Source organism: Lygodium microphyllum, chromosome 10, assembly GCF_053477565.2.
Source record: "Lygodium microphyllum isolate KBCC chromosome 10, Lygodium_microphyllum_v1.1.10, whole genome shotgun sequence".
In the NCBI taxonomy this organism is placed as follows: domain Eukaryota; kingdom Viridiplantae; phylum Streptophyta; class Polypodiopsida; order Schizaeales; family Lygodiaceae; genus Lygodium; species Lygodium microphyllum.
In genome coordinates this window covers 54,339,760-54,345,759 of record NC_141144.1, presented here as the reverse complement: position 1 = coordinate 54,345,759, position 6,000 = coordinate 54,339,760, and positions in this window count along the sequence as shown.

The window sequence follows — 6,000 nt, the reverse complement described above, 5'->3', positions numbered from 1 at the left end:
GGTTGACGTTTTGCAAGTGAGAATCTATGCTTGTGTAGAGCCATTACTACACTAGGATCTAATTTGGAGGACCTATCACGACACGTGTTTTCTCTCTAGCCTACTTGGGGGAGGTGCAGAGGGGGCAAAGCAGGGGTCCGGGGGGGCAGTCCCCCCGGCCCACAGGGCCGTTACGCTAAATACCATGTGCAATTTGAAGGACCGTTCGTAGCCAAGTTTTGAACTACTTGCTCTAGATTTTAGCCCAGTGATAGATCTATGATGTGCTTTCAACTCTATATAGTCTCTAGGTCAGTTTCAGGACGTCTTAGATGTGTTAAATTTATATTCTATTCACCTGTCCGATTTTGAAAGTTTTCTGTGTGATTCTCAAAAGTCCATCCGATTCTCAAGAGTCTAATTATTAGAATCGGACGTATGTGGGTTGGTCCGATCGGCTGATCAGATGGTCCGAGTCCGAATGGTCTGATTTTGGTTGATCCAATTCAGGTGGTCCGATTATGGGTTGGTCGGATTTTTGTGTGTCCAATTCTATTTTTATGCGTCCAATTCTGGGAGTTCGATTTTGGAAATTGAACATTTGATTTGATAGATGTCCAATTTTCATGCATCCCATTCCTAGGTAGTCTGATTTTGAGCATCCACTTGTTCGAGCATCCAAATAGGATGAGTCCCGTGTGTCGAATCGGACGGGTTTTCAAGGTATCCGAGTTCGAAAATCGGACCATTTGATTAGGGGAATCAAATCGTCCGAGTTTGATTCTAGGAATCAGACTCTGGTAATAGTGTCTAATTCCTGCGCACAAGTTTCCAAGGATGACAAAAATCAACTCAATTCTAATAATTTTGGTTATGAGGGGTCGCACAAACTTCTAGAATGTAAGAATAGACCCTAATGAAGGATTGCATATACCTAGAATAGCAAATAAACTTCAAAATACAAATCAGCAAACAAATCATACCCTCTTGCCTTGCTATGACAACAGAAACCCTAATGCCAGTTTTCCTTTTTTTCTTTGTTTTTTCTTATCCTAATGCATCCAAATCACAAAGCAAACACCTACACTACTCCAACATACTTTTCCAAATCCAAAAAACCAAAAATGTACTTGCTATAAGAAGATCGAATACCTCTTCAAACTCCCTCGCTTCCTACCTATCTACCTCAAGCATCGGTTTGGGGGAAACCCTACTTCAATGCTCGATTCGGAGCGCACAAGCACTCAAGGAGGCTTGAATCCATTGGTCCCGACAATGGAACCAAAATGTAGAGGCAAGCTCAACTACCAAGACCCACGGACCGCTAATTCTTTCAAGTATTTTAAGCTGAGCACTAATGGCTATCTCTCATATAGTCGACGCGCTATTTCTCTCTATGAGTGTAATGAGCTTACCTCCATGTCCGATCGAGTTGCCTCCTCTCCTAAGCATTCCAGTAGCTCTACAATCCAAGTGTAAGCTTCAAGCGAGCTCGATCCTCAAGCTCCACACTCCAAGCTCCATTGCCGCGACGAGCAAGAGAAGAGAAGAGAAGAGAAGAAGAGAGGAGAAGATGGAGAGCTTCTCCACCATGGTCCCTCACCCTCACACACTCACTCCCTCACACTCTCATAATCCCTCTCTCAAGCACAAGCTCAAGCACAAGCTCAAGCACAAGCTCAAGCACAAGCTCACCCTCACACACTCACTCCCTCACACTCTCATACTCCCTCTCTCAAGCACAAGCTCAAGCAAGCAAGAAGAAGAAGAAGAAGAAGAAGAAGAAGAAGAAGAAGAGGAAAGCTACCTTTGGCCACACACAAGAATGAGTGCCTCATTCACTTTTCAACTTTATATACAAAACCCTAAATCTCTTTTGGGCAGTCATCCCCTTATCCCCTTTTTTACATGGCATAGGCCCTTTTTCCCATTATCCTCGTATCTTCCTAGCTTTCTTCCTACCACTCGTCTACCTTTACAATTTGCACAAGTGAGAGCTTGGCACTCTTTTATAAAATAAATCATGGTGCATGTTGCACTCTTTTACAAAAGTATTGACTTGCGCTTTTTCTTATGTGCCTCTCTCCTTGATTTAGGACTTTTCTGTACTTCTTGTGTTTCTATATTTTTCTTGGCGCGCCTTCGTCTTCCATTTCACTTTTGCCTTGGCCTTGTCTTCTACTTTAGATTTTTTGGATTTTCCACCTTGTTCGTCATCTGAGGACTAACATCAATCCTATCCTTTGTGTTGCTTCAGATAGTTTATTGTGGGCCAATCATGGCTAAGCTAGTAGGATTAATATTTGCACCCATTAGGCACATCAACAATGATCTTTATTAGCTTGGTGAAAGCAAAAGCATACACTATAGTTCTTGTTTTGTTATTTGTGATGGATTTTTTCTCGATAGCCCTCTCTCTATGCCTTGGGCCTTGGTGATTGATCACACTATAGACACAAGCTAGAGGTTGTTCAAATTTTGCTTAGTAATGGCCCTTATGATTAGGTAATTTTAGAGATCCTACTAGCTAAGACATGGAATTGAATATACATGAATAAGGTCTAAGTTACAACAATTATATTTTCATCTATAATGGCAATGAATAGTCGTTCATCAATACATAAATTCTTACTATCCCCTAGGTGGTCATCATAGCAATTGCCCTGGTGATTGATTCAATTATAGACAAAAGCCAAAGGTTGTTCAAATTTGGCTTAGTGATGGCTCTTGTGATTAGGTCTTTTGGAGATCCTACTAGCTAAGAAGTGGATTTGGATATACATGAACAAGGTTTGAGCTACAAAAATCAGATCTTTATATATAACAGCAATGAAGAGCAGTCCATCGTTACATAAATCCTTACTATCCCCTAGGTGGTCATTCACAACAATTGCCTTCTTAAATCTATCGCACTTCTCATTTTTCCTCTTCAAACCCAAGGCTCACTCCACTAGTTTGAGGATTTATCATACTTCTCATTTTGCCTTCTTGGATTTGGTGTACTTCTCATCTTGCCTCTTTAAGGTCAAGGCTTACTCCACTAGTTAGGGATTGAGCTTGATCTCTGTAAGTCTCAATTCCTCTTTGCTTATGAAACACACCACAAATATTCTCATTTGTGGCTTGCATTCTCAGATGAACCCTTGAAGCATATGGCTTAAGCCCACATATTGCTCTTGGGATTGCTTGCTATTTCCTTATCTAGTTTCTTAATTAAGTGGGGCTTTAGATCCCCTATGCTATAAAGTGTGGGCTATAGGTCAAAGGCTCAGTGTTGTTCTTGGTTGATACAATTTCATCATAGGAGTCTGTTTCTCTGATGACCTGTGTGCCTTGGGTGGATGACTACTACACCTTATTTTTTCCTTTTAAGCTTTGCATGGATGACTACTCCAAAAAATGTACATAGAAAGGCAATAGAAGGTGAAGATTTTTTGCCAGATTGATCACATTTGACAAAAAAAACAGAAGAAAACTAGTGCTTAAATGCTTAGTAAGGCTAAGATGGGCCAGTCTTAAATAGTCACGTGTGATGGTTTGAATGACCAATGCTTTTGTTCTTTAGTATTCCATGTCATTTGATTAGTTTCAACTTTTATACTTTTAATTGATTCTCACTATTCCCCCCTCCCCCTCATGGTAGGAGTGGATAACTTCCTAACTAGACTTTGGGTTGTGGAATCTTCAAGTGTGTGTTTTAAGTGAAGTGAGATTGTATTGTGTATGTACAAATGACATGTGTTTATTTATGGACATATTGGCATCCTAGCAACTTTGGCAAGTCATGACTCATGGAACTTAGTGTTGTACTAGAGCTTAGCAAGGGAATCCAAGTTGAAGGGTTAGCAAAATAGTTTGCAAAGATAGGTAACAATATCAATCAACAAGGATGGGCCCTCAAGTTGACTTGCAACGTGTAATTCCTCTCCAAGAAGGATCTTACCTAAGAGGGAGTGTTGCTCCAATTTCAAGGGATGGTCCAAGTTGCAAGCAATTTACAATTGCCCTAAGAGAGATGTCACTAAAATGGGTGGGGTTGTGTTGAAGGGTTTTGATAACATAGGCACTACTCTACATTGGTCATAAGTTGACTATTGTTGCAACTACACTAAGTTTTTAGGAATGGATATTGAGAAGTACACTCTACCAGAGCTCAATTACTTTGGCTAGGTTGCTAATTTTTGTGACCTAGCGGATTTCTTTGACACACTTGTTTGGAAGCTTTTTTAGTGTATCATGCTAGATAACCTTGCTCCTATAGAAAATGTGTTTGTGTTTCTCCCATGTATAATTCTTCAAATGGGAGACAAGCTCAACCATTTGGTCATAAAAATTTCCTAGGTCAATTAGCTCATAGGCCCTAGAAAGCATTTTGAATGTGGCATCTAATTATGCCAAGCAATCTAGCAGTGGGAGGTTTTCTTGGCCAATGAGATCACCATTTGACAAATAGACAATTGAGTTGCATTTTGCTTCAGTTTAGTTTGCTATTCGTAGCTTGGTTATCCTAGTTAGGGTTGGGTTGGCATTCAAAGATTCATTGTTTTGAGGCACAATCTTATTGGAGACCTGAGAGTATGCATTGTGGGTTTGACTCCCTTGTTGATAGCCTTTCGATATGGCTCTTTACTATGGTTTAGTGTTTGGGTTGTGACTTGGTTGGGTTATTAAAAGCATGGATCATTAGGGGCACGTGAGAGTAGCTCCACCTTGGGCAAGGATTGGGTTGACTTGAGTGTATATACTCATATCACTTGCTTGGGCTAGGGCTTCTCCATGAAAGGCCTAGATTGTTTGGTCGAAGTGGTGCATTTACACTTCTCCTATATCTTGTGTTATAGAGAATCAACCAAGGGCTTGGCTTTAGCACACCTGGGTATCCATATGTGACTAGTCACCCTCGTACTATCCTTGTGGTGTCGCAAGTAGGGCCTTAAGAACCCACTTTGAGGTAATGTGTTTTCTTGTGTGGCTCTCCTTGCGCTTTCTACATTGCATGCATGGTCTAAGAAAGTTTTCTATTTGCCTTCTTCTAATGCCATTTCTTATTTTGGTTGCTAGTAATTGTGGCAAGAGGGTATCTATTTGGTTGGTAGGCTTGTGTGGCATGTCGATTTGATCAATTGTGGGTATTTTTCAACCAATCCTTAGTGCTAAAGATGGAGATCACCTTGGCTTGGGGGAGTATATGATGGATATGCTTTTCCACATAAATGATATGACAACGTATTTGACATTTAAAGGGTTAGCCTAATAGAATTTCACACCCTACATCTCCATTATTTAGGAGAATGTAGAAGAAAGTTGGGATGTTTTTTATTTTCATTGTTAACATAAGTTTACATTTGCCTACCAATGAGTAGGCTTGGCCCTCGTAGTATGGATGAAGTTTCCCATCAAGAGACACAAGCAATGGTTAGCTTGCTTAATCCCAGAAGTGATAGGGCAAGGTGTTCTAGTCAGAGCCTTTATCGATGAGGGCATCAGTCAAGAATTCCTTATAGGCCATGAGTTTAGCCATTGAGAACAACTATATTCTCCCTATAATCTAGGTTGATGCTTACAACTACCCTTACTTTGAAGTTCTATGGCTTGACTAGATCTTCATGGTCTTATCACAAGGGATCTTGCTACATGTTGGGATTAGCTAGATTTTTGTGACAAGTTCTCAAGGTTCTTCCTTGGAGCATACTACTTCTTGATGTGGCTCCCATTGAAGTGCATGATCCCCTCCTCTTGAGGGTTTCTCACTCTACATTTTTTGTTTGGTTAATAGCTAAACTTCATAAGGTCCCAACACTCTGATTGTTAACTTTTGTTTATGTCTCTTAATTGAGTGAAGGAAAACTAGATCCCCTTGGTCAAATATTTGTTATTGGTTATGTTTGTCAAACCACTCCTTCCTATGGGCTTTCTCTATAATGAGCACATGATAGCCCACACTTTGTTCCCTTTCTAGGGTTCTTGTACTATAATGCATAGACTAGGGATTAAAAATCCCATGGTCATGATTGCATGGAT